General features: G+C 45.3%; 1 protein-coding gene and 1 long non-coding RNA gene across 2 annotated transcripts in view; one reads left to right on the top strand and one right to left on the bottom strand.

The window, feature by feature from the left end:
• Nucleotides 1-447, bottom strand: part of LOC139024167 (uncharacterized) — a 4,776-nt gene extending 4,329 nt beyond the window's left edge. The window contains exon 1 of the long non-coding RNA XR_011475458.1: nucleotides 346-447. This is a non-coding gene — a long non-coding RNA (uncharacterized lncRNA). The remainder of the gene's footprint in view (nucleotides 1-345) is intronic.
• LOC112069827 (semaphorin-3D-like) overlaps nucleotides 1-23,787 on the top strand; it is a 151,742-nt gene that overhangs the window by 60,184 nt on the left and 67,771 nt on the right. The gene's annotated exons all lie outside the window — the stretch shown is intronic.

Genomic DNA, 23,787 nt, shown 5'->3' with positions numbered 1-23,787 from the left:
TGGTCAGAGGACATCAGCTTGTGTTTGTTGGTCAGAGACATTCAGCTCTGTGTTGTGTCGATCGTTGTGTGCAAGAGACATCAGCTCTGTGTTGTTGCGTCGAGAGACATCAGCTCTGTGTTGTTGGGTCAGAGAAGCTGGTTTGAGCAGGCTCATTTAACATTTACATTTAAGTCATTTAGCAGACGCCTCTTATCCAAGCGACTTACAAATTGGTGCATTCACCTTATGATATCCAGTGGGAATCAACCACTTTACAATAGTGCATCTAACTCTTTTAAGGGGGGGGGGGGGTTAGAAGGAATACTTTATCCTATCTAAGTATCCTTAAGAGGATAGATAAACCTCTGTGTTGTTGGTCAGAGACATCAGCTCTGTGTTGTTTGGTCAAGAGACATCAGCTCTGTGTTGTTGGTCAGAGACATCACTCTGTTTTGTGGTCAGAGACATCAGCTTGTGTTGTTGGTTAGAGAAACATCAGTCTGTGTTGTTTGGTCAGAGACATCAGCTCTGTGGTTGTTGTCAGAGAACATCAGCTTCTGTGTTGTTTGGTCAGAGACAAATCAGCTCGTGTTGTTGGTTAGAGACATCAGCTCTGTGTCTGTTGTGTTAGACACATAAGCTCTGTGTGTTGGTTAGAGACATCAGCTTGTGTTGTTGGTGAGAGACATCAGCTCTGTGTTGTTGGTGAGAGACATCAGCTCTGTGTTGTTGGTGAGAGACATCAGCATCTGTGTTTGTTGGCCAGAGACATTCAGCTCTGTGTTGTTGGTTTAGGAGACATCAGCTCTGTGTTGTTGGTCAAGAGACCATTCAAGCTCTGTGTTTGTTGGTCAGAGGGACATCAGCTCTGTGTTGTTGGTCAGACACTCTGCTTCTGTGGTGGGTGGCAGAGACATCAGCTCTGGTGTTGTTGGTCAGAGACATCAAGCTTCTGTGTTGTTGGTTAGGACGACATCAGCTCTGTGGTTGTTGGTCAGAGACAGTCAGCTCTGTGTTGTTGGCCAGAGCATCAGCTCTGTGTTGTTGGTCAGAGACATCAGCCTGCTGTGTGTTGGCCAGAGACATAAGCTCTGTGGTTTGGTCAGAGACATCAGCTCTGTGTTGTTGGTTGAGAGAACTCAGCTCTGTGTTGTGTGAGAGACATCAACTCTGTGTTGTTGGTGACGGACATCAGCTCTGTGTTTGTGTGAAGCACATCAGCTCTGGTGTTGTTGGTTAGACACATCAGCTCGGTGTTGTTGGTCAGAGACAATCACTCTGTGTTTGTTGGTTAGACACATCAGCTCTGTGTGTATGTTGTTAGACACATTAAACTTCTGTTGTTGTTGGTTAGACACATCAGCTCTGTGTTGTTGGTTAAACACAATCAGGCTCTGTGTTTGTTGGTTAGACACATCAGCTCTGTGTTGTTGGTGTCAGAGACATTCAGCCTGTGGTGCTTGGTTAGAGACATCAGCTCTGTTTGTTGGTTAGACACATCAACTCTGTGTGTGCTGAGCCGTCACCCAGTCTGATCCGTCACCCGGTCTGATCCGTCACCCAGACTGAGCCGTCACCCAGTCTGAGCCGTCACCCAGACTGAGCCCTCACCCAGACTGAGCCCTCACCCAGACTGAGCCCAGACTACAGGGAAACATCAGACACAGGGTCTGGTCAAGAGTGAGAGTCAGAGGCTGAACAAACTGATGGGCTGACAGCACTTTAAGGAGACGTATGTAAATATTACCTCAATTACCTCGACTAACCGGTGCCCCCCACACATTGACTCCGTACCGGTACCTCCCTGTATATAACCTCGTTAAAGTTATTTTACTGCTGCTCTTTAATTATCTGTTACTTTTTTAAATCTTTTTTTTTTTTTACTTATCCATTTTTTACTTAACACTTATTTGTCTTAAAGCTGCATTGTGGGTTAAGGGCCTGTAAGTAAGCACATGTGACAATTTGATTTGATTTGATTTGACTCCACAACACATATACTCTGTGTGAGTCTCAAATGGCACCCTTGTCCCTATGTGTAGTACACTACTTTTGACCATATCCTTAGGGGACCTGGTCAAAAGTAGTGCACTAAATAGGGAATAGGGTATCATTTGAGACTCAGCCACTGTATGTAGGTACCAATCACTAACTTCGGATGACAGCAGAGGATCAATAGTCTGAAGAGAAGGCATGATATTGTGTTTACCTTGTGACTTTGACAAATCAACACACACGGACGCACACACATAGAGACACACACGCACACACCTAGACATGTGCACACACACGCACATACAAACACACACACACACCTAGACATGTGCACACACACACACACCTAGACACACACACTTTTACCAGAAGTTGATCTCTGATGATGATTGAATATAGCTGTTATTGCTCAGTAGTAACATGTTATTGATCTGCAGGAGATGATTTAAACAGCGATGTCAAGCAACGATGTACAGGAAGAGAGGAATACTGAATGATTTTTTAAAGCTGTCATGTAAAGTGTTTAGGAAAGGTTTCCGTGGAAGCCTGTATTAATTAACGTTAAAGCCAATCAAAGTTACCTTTTTGTTTATTTATTTAAAATGTGTAGGTATTAAGTAGACACTGGATTCCATGCTGAGAAAAAGGACAGTTGGCTTGGTTTCAAGACAAACATCAGACGATTAGGGAACAGTGTGGAGACATTGGGGTTCGTCTCAGCTGGGGAGAGAGACATGATGCTAGAGGCTAACACTGGGTCTCAGCTGGGGAGAGAGACATGATGCTAGAGGCTAACACTGGGTCTACAGCTGGGGAGAGAGACATGATGCTAGAGGCTAACCACTGGGTCTCAGCTGGGGAGAGAGACATGATGCTAGAGGCTAACACTGGGTCTCAGCTGGGGAGAGAGACATGATGCTAGAGGCTAACACTGGGTCTCAGCTGGGGAGAGAGACATGATGCTAGAGGCTAACACTGGGTCTCAGCTGGGGAGAGAGACATGATGCTAGAGGCTAACACTGGTCTCAGCTGGGGAGAGAGACATGATGCTAGGGGCTAACACTGGGTCTCAGCTGGGGAGAAGACATGATGCTAGAGGCTAACACTGGGTCTCAGCTGGGGAGAGAGACATGATGCTAGGGCTAACACTGGGTCTCAGCTGGGGAGAGAGACATGATGCTAGAGGCTAACACTTGGGTTCAGCTGGGGAGAGAGACATGATGCTAGAGGCTAACACTGGGTCTCAGCTGGGGAGAGAGACATGATGCTAGAGGCTAACACTGGGTCTCAGCTGGGGAGAGAGACATGATGCTAGAGGCTAACACTGGGTCTCAGCTGGGGAGAGAGACATGATGCTAGAGGCTAACACTGGGTCTCAGCTGGGGAGAGAGACATGATGCTAGAGGCTAACACTGGGTCTCAGCTGGGGAGAGAGCATGATGCTAGAGGCTAACACTGGGTCTCAGCTGGGGAAGAGAGACATGATGCTAGAGGCTAACACTGGGTCTCAGCTGGGGAGAGAGACAATGATGCTAGAGGCTAACACTGGTCTCAGCTGGGGAGAGAGACATGATGCTAGAGGCTAAACTGGGTCCAGCTGGGGAGAGAGACATGATGCTAGAGGCTAACACTGGGTCTCAGCTGGGGAGAGAGACATGATGCTAGAGGCTAACACTGGGTCTCAGCTGGGGAGAGAGACATGATGCTAGAGGCTAACACTGGGTCTCAGCTGGGGAGAGAGACATGATGCTAGAGGCTAACACTGGGTCTCAGCTGGGGAGAGAGACATGATGCTAGAGGCTAACACTGGGAGAGAGACATGATGCTAGGGGCTAACACTGGGTCTCAGCTGGGAGAAGAGACATGATGCTAGAGGCTAACACTGGGTCTCAGCTGGGAGAGAGAGACATGATGCTAGAGGCTAACACTGGGTCTCAGCTGGGGAGAGAGACATGTGATGCTAGAGGCTAACACTGGGTCTCAGCTGGGGAGAGAGACATGATGCTAGAGGCTAACACTGGTCTCAGCTGGGGAGAGAGACATGAATGCTAGAGGCTAACACTGGGTCTCAGCTGGGGGAGAGCCATGAGCTAGAGGCTAACACTGGCTCAGCTGGGGACGAGAGACATGATGCTAGAGCTAAACACTGGGTCTCAGCTGGGGAGAGAGAGCATGATGCTAGAGGCTAACACTTGGTCTCAGCTGGGGAGAGAGACATGATGCTAGAGGCTAACACTGGTCTCAGCTGGGAGAGAGACATGATGCTAGAGGCTAACACTGGGTCTCAGCTGGGGAGAGAGACATGATGCTAGAGGCTAACACTGGTCTCAGCTGGGGAGGAGACATGATGCTAGAGGCTAACCTGGGTCTCAGCTGGGGAGAGAGACATGATGCTAGAGGCTAACACTGGGTCTCAGCTGGGGAGAGAGACATGATGCTAGAGGCTAACACTGGGTCTCAGCTGGGGAGAGAGACATGATGCTAGAGGCTAACACTGGGTCTCAGCTGGGGAGAGAGACATGATGCTAGGGGCTAACACTGGGTCTCAGCTGGGGAGAGAGACATGATGCTAGAGGCTAACACTGGGTCTCAGCTGGGGAGAGAGACATGATGCTAGGGGCTAACACTGGTCTGTCAGCTGGGGAGAGACATGATGCTAGAGGCTAACACTGGGTCTCAGCTGGGGAGAGAGACATGATGCTAGGGGCTAACACTGGGTCTAAGCTGGGGAGAGAGACATGATGCTAGAGGCTAAACACTGGGTCTCAGCTGGGGAGAGAGACAGATGCTAGAGGCTAACACTGGGTCTCAGCTGGGGAGAGAGACATGATGCTAGAGGCTAACACTGGGTCTCAGGCTGGGAGAGAGACATGATGCTAGGGCTAACACTGGGTCTCAGCTGGGGAGAGAGACTGATGCTAGAGGCTAACACTGGTCTCAGCTGGGGAGAAGATCATATGCTAGAGGCTAACACTGGGTCTCAGCTGGGAGAGAGACATGATGCTAGAGGCTAACACTGGGTCTCAGCTGGGGAGAGAGACATGATGCTAGAGGCTAACACTGGGTCCCAGCTGGGGAGAGAGACCATGATGCTAGGAGGCTAACACTGGTCTCAGCTGGGGAGAGAGACATGATGCTGAGGCTAACACTGGTTCTCAGCTGGGGAGAGAGACATGATGCTAGAGGCTAACACTGGGTCTCAGCTGGGAGAGAGACATGATGCTAGAGGCTAACACTGGTCTCAGCTGGGGAGAGAGACATGATGCTAGAGCTAACACTGGGTCTCAGCTGGGGAGAGAGAGCATGATGCTAGAGGGCTAACACTGGGGTCTAGTGGGGAGAGAGACATGATGCTAGAGGCTAACACTGGGTCTCAGCTGGGGAGAGAGACATGATGCTAGAGGGCTAACACTGGTCTCAGCTGGGGAGAGAGACATGATGCTGAGGCTAACACTGGGTCTCAGCTGGGGAGAGAGACATGATGCTAGGGCTAACACTGGGTCTCAGCTGGGGAGAGAGACATGATGCTACGAGGCTCCACTGGGGAGAGAGACATGATGCTAGGGGCTAACACTGGGTCTCAGCTGGGGAGAGAGACATGATGCTAGAGGCTAACACTGGCTCAGCTGGGGAGAGAGACATGATGCTAGAGGCTAACACTGGGTCTCAGCTGGGGGAAGGAAGCAAGAAATGGATTGCCGTAGAGGCTACCACTGGGTCTTCAGCTGGGGAGAGAGACTGATGCTAGAGGCTACACATGGGTTCTCAGCTGGGGAGAGAGAACATGATGCTAGAGGCTGACACTGGGTCTCAGCTGGGGAGAGAGACATGATGCTAAGAGCTAACACTGGTCTCAGCTGGGGAGAGAGACATGATGCTAGAAGGCTAACCACTGGGTCTCAGCTGGGGAGAGAGACATGATGCTGAGGCATACACTGGGTCTCAGCTGGGAGAGAGACCATTGATGCTAGAGGCTAACACTGGTCTCAGCTGGGAGAGAGACATGATGCTAGGGCTAACACTGGTCTCAGCTGGGGAGACACATGATGCTAGGGCTAACACTGGTCTCAGCTGGGAGAGAACATGATGTAGAGGCTAACAGGGTCTAGCTGGGGAAGAGGACATGATGCTAGAGGCAACACTGGGTCTCAGCTGGACCTTACAGGTCTAGGATCTACTACTCAAGGAGCTGTCATCATCCCCATCCCCTTTTCTCTTTCTCTACCTCTGTGTGTGTCTCTGAATCCGACTCCATTTTCGCTCTGTCTCTCTCTCTCTCTCTCTCTCTCTCTCTCTCTCTCTCCTCTCTCTCTCTCTCTCTCTCTCTCTCTCTCTCTCTCTCTCTCTCTCTCTCTCATCTCTCTGTCTCTCTCTCTCTCTCTTCATCTCTTCTTCTCTCTTCTCTCGTCTCTCTCTCTCTCTCTCGTCTCTCTCTCCTCTCTCCCCCACACGGTAGACTACAGAATCATCCAAAGTAAGGTGTTACCTTGATAAGGGCGTTTGGTCCCAAATTCAAAAACTACTTGTAGTAATACAAACTTTAGGGTTATTTTTTAACGGTGGTAACTTTCACCGGTGGTAATGTGTGCTCTCGGTCTGGTCTTGGTCAGTAACCCACATGCTGCAGCATTCTGTATGTTTGCAGTTGACCATGGCTTTCCTTAGGGCTGGAGCCGAGAGAGCCATTACAGTACGTGCAACAGTGCCGCTGTTGTAAATAAAACATGGGATTGAGTTCTTATGTATCAGCCTGAGAGAGACAATTGTCTCACATGAGTTCTCTCGCTCTCTCTTCTCTCTTCTCTCTCTGCATCTCGTCTCTCTAGCTCTCTCTGCTCTCTCTCTCTCTCTTCTCTCTCCTCTCATCTCTCTCTCCCTATGCAATGTTTCGCTCAGGCTGAGATTCAATGACAAGGTTCCATAATGGGAGTGCCACATTCCTAATGTGGTGAGATCTCTTCATGATTCTCTAGTTCCTAGCAATCTAAACATAAAATCCTAGTTTTCTTCTTTTACATGGTGTTTTTATCGATTCTAACTTGTACCTGTCGCATATACTAAAATGTGTTGGTCTCACGATCTTCTTTCTGCACTGTGCTCTTCTGGTCAACAATAAGTTAACCTCTACCTTGGCATTCTTGTCTTTGATCTTTTCTGGAGGAAGTTGTTCGCAGCCCTATTTCCCTCCACAGTACTGAGCTCGATCCTACTTACACACCATATCTTGTAGTGTCTGTAGCCAGCCTAAATCCTCGTGGTGACCCACGAAATGCCACTCAGTTTTGTGTTGTCTGCGTAGCAGTTGATAAATCAGTTGCTTGTGTGCTTTCTGAGATAATACCTCGCTTCTCACCTCCTGCAAGGGTGTTCACTCTATGGATATACTTCTCATCTACTCTGCTTCTAGATAAACAGTACCTTTATCTATATATATAAATTCTATATATATTGAAATCTCCATTATATATAATACCAATCGAAAAGGTTTTCGGAACCATTGACAGTGGCAACGATACAAACAATAATTGAGTTAATGTGTTCGTCGCCAAGAGTGGACACAATAAAGTGGACAAACTCTTGCAATACGTCTTAAAATAGGGGGTCCTGAATATACAATTATGACGCAACTAGAGATCGGAGAGGTCACAAACACACCAACACCTCTCCATGTAAATGATCCCAGAACGACATCATAGTTAACCGTGATTTGATTAGCGATTACACGACTTATAGTTGCATTGGTACCATATTAAGTCAGAACACACAATAGCATTAACAGCAATACAGTAGTAGACCCAGTGTCAACATGACTGAAGAAGAGCACATGAAAGGCTTGTGTTATTGTAGATTAATGACACAAAACAAAGCAAGAATGGAAATATTAATCCCACGTTTTACATTTGCACTCTTTTCCTGCTGTGCCTCCTCAGGTGTGTAGGGAGGACAACACATATTTGGCTGCCCAAATTACTGCACATGGTTGTGGGCGTTTTCACACGGGGGATTGCCCCAATGCGATTGTAGAAAGACACAAGAATCAGTTTGGCTTGGATATTTTTGTCAATATCTCATCTTGGCGTTTTGGGTTTAATCCTTAAGAGTAACTTCACAAGATACATGGGCTTATTGTATTGATTAGAGATTTTTTGGCGAGAATGAGCTAAGATGTATCTCTCTTTGGGTTCGCGAGCCTCATTGATGAGTGTTGCACGACGTAGTGTGTGTCACATAAGGTAAGGTACGCTGCATAGGTGATTGTGATTAATACTCCTAAATACTGGCATCCCTCAGCTCAGAAACTCTATAGGAATGCAGAGTGGATTGCACTTCTTGGTTTGACTCGTGTTACCTGCAATACTATATCTGGGCAGATTTCCTCAGTGCAAGCTGCATGGATATTGATTGCTATGTCTTGTGGAACTCACTAAAGCGTGTTATTTTCAATCTCACTCATAATCGCGAGCCACAAGACGGGAGGTAGCCTCGTGTGCTCTCCACTAAAGGTTCGAGGGGCAGTATTGTTTCACTCTGGGTGAGCCACTCAAGTAGTAGAACTTAGTCCACAAGTCGTTCATTCCATCAGTTTTCTATCAGTCACAGTGGGCAGAATAGTCTGCCAACCATATATCTGTCTGTTTATTATAGTTATCAAATATTGCCAGCTCTCAGGAAGAACGTTTGGGATCCTTAAAGAGTTTTTTGTGTGTCCTCGTGGTTCACACACAATGGGATGCGCAGTAGAAGAAAGTCCAGTTCAGATATTAGCCTCATTATTCATTTTTATATTCATCTACAAATAGTACTGATTTCAGGAATCATATATATTTTGTGTTTGGGCAATCCAGGGTGAGGTTTCCAAAGATTTTTCTGAGTAGACATCACCGTCCCTTTGAAGGGACTAAAACACACACTTGGAATTTTCATCATGTGGTAGCATCTCGTGGTGATTTATGTTGAATGTTTGAGTGGTGAATATTACGATGTAGATAAACATTGTCGAAGACATGCAGACTGTGGCGCACGCGATAGACGCTAAGCATGTGGCTTGACGTGCAGAATGACGTGAGACACACTAAATAGTGCGCAACGGCATGGGTGATGTCAAAGATTTCAACATGAGATGGGTTGATACGCCAAATGACTCTCGGCCATTCAGTACGTGACAAACTCATTTTGTTCAACGTAGATGAAAACGCCTAGGTGTCACATACTTAATTCTGTGAATATTTTACTTTGGAAAGGTCGCATCATTTAACATTTAAGCGAGTGTCCAAAATTGTTAGACTTATTTCTGCGACCCAAGGGTCACGGGGTTTTAATGATTTGGGTGGTATTTACTGTTATAGTCCAAAGTATTGAGGATCACATCCTCTATTCAATTTGGATTTATGGGTTGCTTGTTTCTTTTTTTCTTTCTTCTACAGTTGTGGAGATAATTGTGAAGACAATTCACACACTTGATTAACACCTATGGGAATCATGTAAGTATACCCTTCTCAAAATATAAACAAATCAATATATATTTAATATTTTAATAGATTAACTTTGCAAGTAGCCCACCCTCTTGCCTTGATGACAGTATTATTGGTTTTGCGACACTCCCGTGGGGTTCTCTGTCGAAGCCAGTTCAGCTGGAATGTTTCACACCGTTCTTGATGGAGTTCCCCAATATGCTAAGCACTTGGTTGCGCTCCTTTTTCCTTACTCTGTGTTTCCAACTCATCCCAATGTCCATCTCAAATTGAGGGTTGAGGTGGGTGATTGTGGAGGGCCATTATTCTAAGAGCATAATTTGAAAATAGTCAATAATAAAGAAAAACCCCTTGAATGAGTCAGGTGTTCTAAAATGAGGAGGGGGATAAACTCTTTGCCCACCAATTTTGCGACTATAACTGCGATTACTTATTTGTGGAGTTAGTGGATGTTGTCTTTGCACCTTGCAATAGCAGTCTCAGCGGAAATCCGTCTGCACGATATTTGAGGCGGTGTATCGAGAATAGTTACTACGATTAAGGTAGTGTATTAATAGATGTTTATGTCCACAAGGTTAGGGGGGGGCAGTGCAAAAAACGAGCAGGTCAAAGGGTTGCAGGCAGATCGATCAGTTTATAATTTTTAGAGAGAGTGGACCCAATACTTTGCACTGGCCATAAGGCAGATGCCAGAGTCAGGGTCTAGTAGAGGGAATCTAGGGTTCTTAGTCAAGAAAATGGATCATGAATTGGAAAAATGTTGACGCAGATTCTAATTGGAATTATCGCCACATTTTGATGTTCCTTTGGAAGATGGCATACACTGAATGCGCTCTTCTATAAGACTTATCAGGTCTGGGCTCAAAGACTCATTCAACAGACGCATATGAAACAGAAGCACTCACTGTGTTTGCTGATATTTAAGTCCGAGAGGTAATGGATGTATTAAATATTTTTTGGGGGTGAGAAGTGTTCTAATAGTAACTGTGGGTGGCATCCACAAGGACATTAGTTTGTGATATTAATATTTTGTTGATCAACGTTGCTCTGATTTTTAATAACACTGGAATCTTTTTGGTTTTATGCGAATATTCATTATATTTGTTGTTTATCTCTTGTTGTGGAAGTTTAAATGTCATCGGTTCATTGTCAGCTCACGCAGTGTCTTGACAGTAGGATGTGGATCTTATGACTTGGCTGATCTATTTAGGTGCTGCTGCTAAAAACCCGCTCTTTACAGTTGGGAAGATGTCACGAAGCAGCACAAACTATAAGGTCATCTGCGTACAGCAGAAAGAACAACAATATGATTTCAAGTATGTGATGTGTAAGAAGAAGGTGATACCATCTGGTGTCTTGGGCACACCTTGAGATTCTTCTAATGTGTTTGTTGCGCCAAATTCATAATCCGTGTAGGAATTCGTTAAAATAGTGTTTTGTGGGACCTCGGGTTATCTATTGGGCAGCCCCTGTTTCACTCCCGCCCCTGAGAGAAGAAGTCTGTTTGCTTGTTGCCAATTTTAAATGCACATTTGTTTTAGTGTACATTGATTTAATACCATCATATGTTTTCCCTCCTATACCACTTTCTTATAGTTTATAAAAAAGGCTTTCGTGCCAAATTGAATCAAATGCTCTTGAAATCTACAAACACGAGTAGATTTTGCCTTTGTTTTGTTTACTGTTGTTTGTCAATTAGAGTGTGGAGGGTGTAAATGTGGTCTTTTGTACGATAATTTTTTTGAAATCCAATTCTGGCTTCTGCTCAGGACGTTGTGTTCGTCAAGGAAATGGTGTAGTCTGCTATTTTATAATACTGCAGAGAATTTTCCCCAAGTTGCTGTTAACGCAAATTCTCTGTAATTATTTGGGTCAAATTTGTCTCCATTTTTATGATTTTGGTGTGATCAATCCCTGGTTCCAAATATCGGGGAAATACCTGCAGTGAGGATAATGTTGAAGAGTTTGAGTATAGCCAATTTGAATTTGTGGTCTGTATATTTGATCATTTAAAATACCATAAGCACCACAGGCCTTTTGAGTTGAATTATTATTGTTCTGTAATTGGGGTATCCACAGGAATTCTGATAGTCTTTGACTGCTGATGATCAAGGATTTGTCATTTTTCTTGTAATAAAACATTGGCTTATTTTGATTCTGGGCTCTTTGTTATATTGCTGTAGAGGTTTGCAAAGTGATTTCTCCACACATCCCCATTTTGGATAGCCAATTCCTCCTGATGAGGTTTTTTAAAATTTATTCCAATTCTCCCAGAAGTGGTTTGATTCTATGGATTCCTCAATTCCATCCAGCTGATTTCTAATGTGCTGTTCCTTTTTTGTTCTTAGGGTGCGTTTGTATTGCTTCAGTGTTTCCCCATATTGAAGGCGTATATTTTTGTTGTCTGGTTCTCTGTGTTTTTGATTAGATATATTTCTCAATGACTTTCTTAGATTTTTTTGCAATCATTACCAAACCATTTTTCATTATCTGTTATTTCTGGTTTGCTCTTATGCTTCTTTATATTAGCCTCTCTCCGTCTCTCTCGTCTTCTCTTCATATTGTAGGTTGTATAGTGTATGATAATTCCATCTGTGAAAGCCATTGATGTCACTATTTAGCCGTTTCCCCCTTTATTAACAAACACCTGCACTCGGGCCTCACACAAGGAATATTCTGTGGCCCAAGTGTGGGAATTTAGCCCTTTTTCCCCCCTATTGGGCACGTAGAACATCATTCATTTGATGCGCAGAAAGACCTGGTTGCTTCAGTCAATTTACAGCTGAAATACTGAATCCTGTGCATAAACAGCGTGTGATTATTTGAGATTCATTGCATGTGTTGCCGTTCTTCTCACACCCATTTCCTAACTACGGTTTAGATTGACAAGGGGAGTGTTACCATAGAGATACAACTCAAGGTTCTATTTAATTCTGTGAATGCACCAACCAGCCTTCACCACCAACTGTTGTGTGGTCTTCCATTTTGATTAATGGTTGTCGTGGCAACCTGTGGTGAAAAGGAAACACGATGTAATGCAGAACGTTCAGTTCATCTGAGGTACTCACTCTTCTCTTCCTTTACGAGAGAGAGAGAGAGAGAGAGAGAGAGAGAGAGAGAGAGACAGACAGATACAGAGGAAAATGGAGTCTGTCTGTGGAGGTCCGTTCTACTTCAATGCCTCTATTTGGATACCTTCAGGAGACCAAATGAAACAGAATGAAAGGAGGGGGTAATTGAGGGTAACCCCTTCTTTCCTCCCTACATGGATTCCACTCCTCTCAAGTGTCATCTAGGAGTCAGGGGGAACTCAGTTCTACACAGCGGACACAGAGGAAAATTAGCAGAGAAAACATAAAAATGTTGCTTTGTTACTTATGTGGTTCCTTTTGTGGATTCTATGGTTATTTGGCTCTGCCTTTGATTGGTTTGAGTTGCTGAAGTCAGTTGTCTATACTATACTGTCCTCTTGGCTTGTTAGAATTTTCTTTGTACTATATCAGCCTGCCCTACATTCTGGATAACACATTTAATTCCCTCTGGGGCTGGTTACAGATGTAGGATCTTAATTTGATACCCTGCTGGTGCAGGACATTTCCTGCTCGGCAGGAAATGCAACCTTATTGTGAATTTGAGGTTTATAAAGGATTTTAATTTCCACTTTAAAATGTCAGACTTTATTTGCGCTAACAAAAATGTGTCAACCCCTACAACAACAAAAAAATCTATGAATTATAATCCACACAATAATTGACATTTTCTGTTGCTGCAGGATCATTTTCCTGCTGTGAGAAATTGGTCAAATTAAGATGCTGCCTTTTCTAACATGGAACACATTTTGACTTTAACCTTGGATCTATCTTTGACAGTAAGATAAATGGAAAGAGGAGACTTGGCTTCTACTATAAAAACAGTTCTAGAGTAGAAACTAGATTGGATGGTTGCGTTAATCTATCCTTCTTTCCACTGCACCAGGAAAACATCAGAGCTCAAAATTAGGGTCAATTCCACCTATAAATCCCAATCAAATCAAGACTTGAATTCCTATTGAGAAATTCCATATCCTCTTAAACTAAGGAATTGACATGTCTCCTGTGATTCACAAGACTGTGTGAACCCGGCTGAACAAACACCTAGGCAAGTCTTCTCGTCTCAAGGCTCAAGGGTGCTTTTCAAGGGAGTGTGTGAGTGGGTTGACGAAACCACCTATGTTATACAAGTTAAATAAGGCTACTGTTGAGCCGTCCAGAACCTTGAAGTGTCCCAGTGGATACTATAAGGCTACTGTTGAGCCGTCCAGAACCTTGAAGTGTCCCAGTGGATACTATAAGGCTACTGTTGAGCCGGTCCAGTACTTGATGTGTCTAGTTGATATTAAAGGGTCACTGTTGGAGGCTCGTAGAACTTGAAGTGTCTCAGTGGATACTATAAGGCTACTTTGAGCGCGTCAGAACCTTGAAGTGTCTCGTTCTAGTAGGTCTCTATAGCCTCCAGACCTTGAAGTTCTCATGATCATAGGCTACTGTTGAGCCCAGAACCTTGAGAGTGCTCAGTGGATCTATAAGGCTGCTATTTGAGCCGTCCAGAACCTTGAAGTGTCTCAGTGGATACTATAAGGCTACTGTTGAGCCGTCCAGAACCTTGAAGTGTCCCAGTGGATACTATAAGGCTACTATTGACCGTCCAGAACCTTGAGTGTCTCAGTGGATACTATAAGGCTACTTTGAGCCGTCAGAACCTTGAAGTGTTCAGTGGATATCTATAAGGCTATGTTGAGCCGTCCAGAACCTTGAAGTGTCCCAGTGGATACTATAAGGCTACTGTTGAGCCGTCGACCTTGAAGTGTCTCAGTGGATCTATAAGGCTGCTATTGAGCGTCCAGAACCTTGAAGTGTCTCAGTGGATACTATAAGGCTCTATTGAGCCGTCCAGAACCTTGAAGTGTCTCAGTGGATACTATAAGGCTACTGTTGAGCCGTCCAGAACCTTGGAAGTGTCTCAGTGGATACTATAAGGCTACTGTTGAGCCGTCCAGAACCTTGAAGTGTCCAGTGGATACTATAAGGCTACTGTTGAGCCGTCCAGAACCTTGAAGTGTTCCAGTGGATACTATAAGGCTGCTATTGAGCCGTCCAGAACCTTGAAGTGTCTCAGTGGATACTATAAGGTACGTTGAGCCGTCAGAACTTGAAGTGTCTCAGTGGATACTATAAGGCTACTGTTGAGCCGTCCAGAACCTTGAAGTGTCTCAGTGGATACTATAAGGCTACTGTTGAGCCGTCAGAACCTTGAAGTGTCCCAGTGGATACTATAAGGCTCTGTTGACCGTCCAGAACTTGAAGGTGTCAGTGGATACTATAAGGCTACTGTTGAGCCGTCCAGAACCTTGAAGTGTCTCAGTGGATACTATAAGGCTCTTTGAGCCGTCCAGACCTTGAAGTGTCTAGTGGATACTATAAGGCTACTTTGACCGTCCAGAACCTTGAAGTGTCAGTGGATACTATAAGGCTAGTTGAAGCCGTCCAGAACCTTGAAGTGTCTCAGTGATACTATAAGGCTATTTTGAAGCCGTCAGAACCTTGAAGTGTCTCAGTGGATACTATAGGATGGCACTGTTGAGCGTCCAGAACCTTGAAGTGTCTCAGTGGATACTATGCTCTATTGACCGTCCAGAACCTTGAAGTGTCTCAGTGGATACTATAAGGCTACTATTGACCGTCCAGAACCTTGAAGTGTCTCAGTGGATACTATAAGGCTACTATTGAACCGTCCAGAACCTTGAGTGTCTCAGTGGATACTATAAGCTACTGTTGAGCCGTCCAGAACTTGAAGTGTCCCAGTGGATACTATAGGCTATGTTGAGCGTCCAGACACTTGAGTGTCCAGTGGATACTATAAGGCTACTGTTGAGCCGTCCAACCTTGAAGTGTCCCAGTGGATACTATAAGGCTACTATTGAGCCGTCCAGAACCTTGAAGTGTCCCAGTGGATACTATAAGGCTACTGTTGAGCCGTCCAGAACCTTGAAGTGTCCCAGTGGTTACTATAAGGCTACTGTTGGGCCGTCCAGAACCTTGAAGTGTCCAGTGGACTATTAAGGCTACTGTTGAGCCGTCCAGAACCTTGAAGTGTCCAGTGGTACTATAAGGTACTGTTGAGCCGTCCAGAACCTTGAAGTGTCTCAGTGGATACTATAAGGCTACTTTGACCGTCCAGAACCTTGAAGTGTCTCAGTGGATACTATAAGGCTACTGTTGAGCCGTCAGAACCTTGAAGTGTCTCAGTGGTACTATAAGGCTACTGTTGAGCCGTCCAGAACCTTGAAGTGTCTCGGTGGATATTATAAGGCTCTATTGAACCGTCCAGAACCTTGAAGTGTCTCAGTGGATACTATAAGGCTACTATTGAACCGTCCAGACCCTTGAAGTGTCTCAGTGGATACTATAAGGCTACTATTGAACGTCAGAACCTTGAAGTGTCTCAGTGGATACTATAAGGCTACTGTTGAGCGTCCAGAACCTTGAAGTGTTCTAGTGGATCTATAAGGCTGCTATTGAGCCGTCCAGAACCTTGAAGTGTCTCAGTGGATACTATAAGGTCTATTGAGCCGTCAGAACCTTGAAGTGTCCAGTGGATACTATAAGGCTCCTATTGAGCCGCTCAGAACCTTGAAGTGTCCCAGTGGATACTATAAGGCTACTATTGACCGTCCAGAACTTGAAGTGTCCCAGTGGATACTATAAGGCTACTATTGAACCGTCCAGACCTTGAAGTGTCCCAGTGGATACTATAAGGCTACTTGTTGAGCCGTCCAGAACCTTGAAGTGTCCAGTGGATACTATAAGGCTACTGTTGAGCGTCCAGAACCTTGAAGTGTCTCAGTGGATACTATAAGGCTACTGTTGAGCCGTCCAGAACCTTGAAGTGTCCCAGTGGATACTATAAGGCTACTGTTGAGCCGTCCAGAACCTTGAAGTGTCTCAGTGGATACTATAAGGCTACTGTTGAGCCGTCAGAACCTTGAAGTGTCTCAGTGGATACTATAAGGCTACTGTTGAGCCGTCCAGAACCTTGAAGTGTCTCAGTGGATACTATAAGGCTACTGTTGAGCCGTCCAGAACCTTGAAGTGTCCCAGTGGATACTATAAGGCTACTGTTGAGCCGTCCAGAACCTTGAAGTGTCCCAGTGGATACTATAAGGCTGCTATGTGAGCCGTCCAGAACCTTGAAGTGTCTCAGTGGATACTATAAGGCTGCTGTTGAGCCGTCCAGAACCTTGAAGTGTCTCAGTGGATACTATAAGGCTGCTATTGAGCGTCCAGAACCTTGAAGTGTCTCAGTGGATACTATAAGGCTGCTATTGAGCGTCCAGAACCTTGAAGTGTCTCAGTGGATACTATAAGGCTACTATTGAGCCGTCCAGAACCTTGAAGTGTCTCAGTGGATACTATAAGGCTACTATTGAGCCGTCCAGAACCTTGAAGTGTCCAGTGGATACTATAAGGCTGCTATTGAGCCGTCCAGAACCTTGAAGTGTCTCAGTGGATACTATAAGGCTGCTATTGAGCCGTCCAGAACCTTGAAGTGTCCCAGTGGATACTATAAGGCTACTTTTGAGCCGTCCAGAACCTTGAAGTGTCCCAGTGGTACTATAAGGCTACTATTGAGCCGTCCAGAACCTTGAAGTGTCCAGTGGATACTATAAGGCTACTATTGAGCCGTCCAGAACCTTGAAGTGTCTCAGTGGATACTATAAGGCTGCTATTGACTGCCGTCCAGAACCTTGAAGTGTCCCAGTGGACTATAGGCTTACTATTGAGCCGTCCAGAACCTTGAAGTGTCCAGTGGATACTATAAGCGCTACTATTGAGCCGTCCAGAACCTTGAAGTGTCCAGTGGATACTATAGAGCTACTATGAGCGTCCAGAACCTTGAAGTGTCTCAGTGGATACTATAGCTACTATTGAACCGTCCAGCACTTGAAGTGTCTCAGTGATACTATAAGGCTGCTATTGAACCGTCCAGAACCTTGAAGTGTCTCAGTGGATACTATAAGGCTACTATTGACCGTCCAGAACCTTGAAGTGTCTCAGTGGATACTATAAGGCTACTATTGAACCGTCCAGAACCTTGAAGTGTCCCAGTGGATACTATAAGGCTACTTCCTTCCGTGTGAACGTCGTCCGAGAACCTGGTGTCCCCATGTGGATACTATAAGGCTAATGTTATTCCCAACTAGATCTCACAGTCTCACGTCAGAATAAGGCGTTCATCCATGTTTCTCAAACGTCAAATTTTGAAGTGTTTAAGGTGAAGTTTAGGCATCAACTCTGAATGGTTAAGGTGAGTCACTAACTCTGAATGGTTAAGGTTAGGCATTAACTCTGAATGGTTAAGGTAAGAGTTATGGTTTGGAATAGGCTTAAAATAAAAAATCTCCCTCAAAAATTATATCGCTGGATTCAAACTTGCAATCTTTGGGATCCAAGGCAGATGCTTACGCCCGTCCGACATCCCCATCCACAGGGCCCTAACAAAACCCAAACCTACTTGAAGGTAACAGCGCTCTCTGTTGCCCCTAGTGGCTGGTATCGAAGTCATCTCCTAACGTCCTCAGACATGGATGGACGTCGAATACTGACTTGTATCACGGGTGACCTAGCTGGTTATTCCTGTTCGTAAGGTTTACTATAATCCATGACCTCTGATGGCAACGGGGTGTGTCTGGTGTGTTTACCTCTACGCAGACGACACCATTCTGTATACTTCTGGCCCTTCTTTGGACACTGTGTTAACAAACCTCCAAATGAGTTTACAACGCCATACAACACTCCTTCCGTGGCCGTGGCCTCCAACTGCTCTTAAATGCAAGTTAAACTAAATGCATGCTCTTCAACCGATCGCTGCCCGCACCTGCCCGCCCGTCCAGCATCACTACTCTGGACGGTTCTGACTTAGAATATATGGACAACTACAAATACCTTGGTGTCTGGTTAGACTGTAAACTCTCCTTCCAGACTCACATTAAACATCTCCAATCCAAAGTTAAATCTAGAATTGGCTTCCTATTTCGCAACAAAGCCTCCTTCAACTCGTGCTGCCAAACATACCCTCGTAAAACTGACTATCCTACCGATCCTTGACTTCGGCGATGTCATTTACAAAATAGCCTCCAACACTCTACTCAGCAAATTGGATGCAGTCTATCACAGTGCCATCCGTTTTGTCACCAAAGCCCCATATACTACCCAGCACTGTGACCTGTATGCTCTCGTTGGTTGGTCCTCTCTACATATTTGTCGCCAAACCCACTGGCTCCAGGTCATCTATAAGTCTTTGCTAGGTAAAGCCCCGCCTTATCTCAGCTCACGGCTGTCACCATAGCAACACCCACCCGTAGCACACGCTCCAGCAGGTATATTTCACTGGTCACCCCAAAGCCAACACCTCGTTTGGCCCACTGAAGTTGGAGACTCATATCTCCCTCACTAACTTGAAGCGTCAGCTGTCAGAGCAGCTTACCGATCGCTGCAGCTGTACACAGCCCATCTGTAAATAGCCCATCCAACCAACTACCTACCTCATCCCCATATTTGTTTTTGTTTTTCTGCTCTTTTACAGGCAGTATTTCTACTTGCACGTCCTCATCTGCACATCTATCACTCCAGTGTAAATTGCTCAATTGTAATTACTACACTTTGCTTTCCTGTAGTTTTGTTGTCGTGTTAAAGAGGATGTCCTGTCCTTGAGTAGGTATTCAGTAGTACAACTTTTGCCTCAACATTGACATGTATTTCCTGGTCAATCATTTGCTGAACCTCTCTGAAACTTTCCACGGTACCAAAAGGGAGAGTCAGTCAGTCAGGTGGCTACCAGGTGTCTGGAACTCAGTGGAATTCCAGATGTCTCTATGACGATAGCGTGCAGTGGTTCAGAAAGCCTTGAGCTGATTAGGTTAGAGATCGCCCGCCGAACACACGTGGTGTGTGTGTGTGTGTGTGTGTGTGTGTGTGTGTGTGTTTGTGTGTGTGTGTGTGTTGGTGTGTTGTTGTGTGGTGTGTGTGGTGTGTGTGTGTGTGTTGTGTGTGTGTGTGGGTGTGTGTGTGTGTGTGTGTGGTTAGAGACTGCCTGGCCTGCCAACTCATCCTAGTGGAGTGTGTCAGACAGAGAACTGTGTTCAGTGTCATGGCGACGACAGCTCCAGCTGTGGCGAGGCCCATGTTACTTATAGTCATATTGCACTGTAATATTCTGCACTGATACAGAAGCCAAGAGTCTAACCACAAATAGACAAAAAGGGTGGGTTCCCTGACACAGATTAAGCCTACTGAACAAAAATATCATACTCATTCATCCACTTACAAATACAACTGATACCCTTTTATCTAATCACTGCTGTCCCACTAGAACGGAGCAGGCTGTTTCATGTGGTGCGTGCGTGTGTGCGTGTGTGCGTGTGTGTGTGTGCGTGTGTGTCCCAATCACTCCCACCTTCCTGTAGCTGACACAAGGCTGTGTGTGTCTGTTCCATTAACCTGTAGCCTTAAAGTCCCTGGAAGAATTACAGTGTTTCAGATGGTCAAGTCAGACCAACAACCCTCCCCAAACCTCCCCAACCCTCCCCAACCCACCACAACCCTCCCAACTCTCCACAACCCTCCCCAACCCTCCACAACCCTCCACAACCCTCTCCAACCCTCCACAACCTCCACAACCCTCTCCAACCCTCCACAACCCTCCACAACCCTCTCCAACCCTCCACAACCCTCACAACCCTCTCCAACCCTCCACAACCTCCACAACCCTCCACAACCCTCCACAACCCTCCCCAACCACCACAACCCTCCCCAACTCTCCACAACCCTCTCCAACCCTCCACAACCCTCCACAACCCTCCCCAACTCTCCCCAACCCACCACAACCCTCCACAACCCTCCACAAACCCTCCACAACCCTTCTCCAACCCTCTCCAACCCTCCCCAACCCTCCCCAACCCTCCACAACCCTCCCCAAACCTCCACAACCCTCCCCAACCCTGTATAGAGAGCGGTAATCAAATTCCCTTGACCAAACGACCCCTGACCCTTTAAATCCTCAGCCTCTTAGTGACTTGGCACTTGAAACTAAAGGTTGAAACAAAATCAAACCTGTAGCCCGGGGGGAACTGACCAATCAGAAGTAATCAGAGAATATGTTAAGCCTGCTCACTGCGTAGGAGCACATTTGGCTCACGTAGAATAAGTGAATGACGGCCATAATGAGGAAGGGGATTATCATTCAACAAACCTATTGATTACCGGGTAGAAAATAATTACCGGGTAGATTACCGGGTAGAAAAGAAAAACAGACGTGCGCAAGACCCAAACACAGTTTTCAATAGTCCGAAAAGGAATGCATCATCAAACTAATGCCTTATTATGAGTTTTCGGACTCGGCTTCTTCCCCCGGGGGGATTCCTGTATTTGATCATATACCTCATCCTATTGTTACTCTGTGGTCGACAGTTCTGGAGTCGAAAGATGATGACTGTGGCCGTGTATCCCAAATAGCACCCTGTTCCATATATAGTGCACTATTTTTGACCAAAGCCCTATGGACCCGGGTCAGAAATAGTGCACTATATCTGGAATAGGGTGTCTGTCACGCCCTGACCATAGAGAGCTTTTTATGTCTCTATTTTGGTTTGGTCAGGGTGTGATTTGGAGTGGGCATTCTATGTTCATTTTCTATGTTTTGTATTTCTTTGTTGTTTGGCCGGGTGTGGTTCTCAATCAGAGGCAGCTGTCTATCGTTGTCTCTGATTGAGAATCATACTTAGGCAGCTTTTTCCCACCTGTGTTTTGTGGGTAGTTGTTTTCTTGTTTAGTGTTTTGCACCTGACAGGACTGTTTCGGTTTCGGTCATTCACTTTGTTATTTTTGTTTAGTGTTCAGTTTAATTAAAAAGTCATGAACACTTACCACGCTGCGCTTTGGTCCAATTCCTCTTCATCCGACGACGACACCCGTTACAGTGTCATTTGGGACACTACCATGGGCTGTATAGGTTCAAGAAGAATAGTAATGTTTATTTTATAGGAAGTTAAACACCATCTTAAATCTAACCTTAACTCATCACACATATACACACACACACACACACACACACACACACACACACACACACACACACACACACACACACACACACACACACACACACACACACACACACACACACACACACACACACACACACACACACACACACACACACACATACACACACACACACACACACACATTCTGTTTTGCTTGGTCAGAACACACTGTTCTACCATTCTGCCTGTGAAAACAACAAACAGCTGGCAGGAAGTGTGTGTTGTGTGTGTGTGTGTGTGTGTGTGTGTGTGTGTGTGTGTGTGTGTGTGTGTGTGTGTGTGTGTGTGTGTGTGTGTGTGGTGTGTTTCACTATTTTCCGCTAGAGAAAATGTGTGTGTGTGTGTGTTTGTTTAACTATTTTCCGCTAGAGAACACAGAGGAAACAGAGAATCATACGACGATATATTAACGAGAAAGAATATATACATCTAAATATTAAACTAATGGTATCCACAAATATACTATAACCAAAGCACATAATACTTATTCAGCCCTATTTCCCAGCCATGTGAATGTCCTTGATTTTACGTAGATTTTACATTGTAAAGTAACTGAGGTGATATCTGGGTTATTTTTCACCTGTTGATCTGGATCAGAACTGATTTCAGATTACAGTTAGAATGACGGAATGATACAATGAACGGGTCGTCGGTCTAAACCTTCATACGTGGAGGTAAGAATCTCAGTGCTTTATAAATACCAAGTTTCTCCTATTTTCAGGACAACTTGACTTGTAAAAAAACAGGTGGATTTAGGTGAAGGGAAATGATATAGCAGGTGAGATTAAATGAATTGTGTGTGTGTGTGTGTGCACGTGCGTGTGTGCGTGCGTGCGTGAGCTAGTTTGCTTCTTCTGTGTATGTGAAAATGATTAATACATCTGGAATGGCTTTCATTTGCAAAGTTATTCCTAGTTATTACCTCACCAGACAATTTTTGTTAGATTATACACAGTACTGTAATTTGGCTGACTCACCTTGGGTACTGTCTACTGCTAGACAAGATGTTGGGGGTCCAAATGGACGTAACACTTCCAGGAGAGGGTAAGCATGCCTTGCTTCGTTCTGAATGAAGCATGACTCTGTATCCACGAGCTGTGGAATCTTTGTTTCTCCGTAGCTGCAGAGAGCAGAGTACCACTAGTTCTGGAATGTGGTTAGAACGTTCTGGAATCTGTGTTTCTCCGTAGCTGCAGAGAGCAGAGTACCACTAGTTCTGGAATGTGTTAGAAGGTTCTGGAATCTGTGTTTCTCCGTAGCTGCAGAGAGCAGAGTACCACTAGTTCTGGAATGTGGTTAGAAGGTTCTGGAATCTGTGTTTCTCCGTAGCTGCAGAGAGCAGAGTACCACTAGTTCTGGAATGTGGTTAGAAGGTTCTGGAATCTTTGTTTCTCCGTAGCTGCAGAGAGCAGAGTACCACTAGTTCTGGAATGTGGTAAGAAGGTTCCGGAATCTTTGTTTCTCCGTAGCTGCAGAGAGCAGAGTACCACTAGTTCTGGAATGTGGTTAGAAGGTTCTGGAATCTTTGTTTCTCCGTAGCTGCAGAGAGCAGAGTACCACTAGTTCTGGAATGTGGTTAGAAGGTTCTGGAATGCTGTGTAATGTACATGTCTGTCATTGAAGTCCTATGAGATGGCTGAAGAGGATACTTCATCATGGGCACTTTGAGCCAGGCCGTTCCTCTTTCCCCTTTTCTCACCATCTCCTTCAGCAGACAGTGAGCCGTGCTGACAGGCGAGACTAGACCTAGAGACACAAAGGATACTCGGACTGAAGTCAAAATCAACTTTTTCAATTTTATTTAACCAGGCAAGTCAGTTAAGAACAAATTCTTATTTTACAATGACAGCCTACTCAGGCCAAACTCTCCCCTAACCCGGAAGACGCAGAGCCAATGCACCGCCCTATGGGACTGCCAATAACGGCTGGATGTGATACAGCCCGCGACTGAACCAAGGTCTGTAGTGACACCTCTAGTATGAGATGCAGTGCCTTAGACCGCTGCGCCACTCGGGAGCCAAACTAACCTAATCCACAGATGATGCAATCTCTGTTTTTACTCCACACTGCCCTTTCCCACCTGGACAAAAGGAGATCCTATGTGAGAATGCTATTCATTGACTACAGCTCAGCGTTCAACACCATAGTGCCCTCAAAGCTCACACTAAGCTAAGGACCCTGGGACTAAACACCTCCCTC

This window comes from Salvelinus sp. IW2-2015, unplaced genomic scaffold, assembly GCF_002910315.2.
Source record: "Salvelinus sp. IW2-2015 unplaced genomic scaffold, ASM291031v2 Un_scaffold1127, whole genome shotgun sequence".
In the NCBI taxonomy this organism is placed as follows: domain Eukaryota; kingdom Metazoa; phylum Chordata; class Actinopteri; order Salmoniformes; family Salmonidae; genus Salvelinus; species Salvelinus sp. IW2-2015.
Note: the sequence above shows the minus strand (reverse complement) of the source record. Positions and strands in the feature narration are given on the sequence as shown.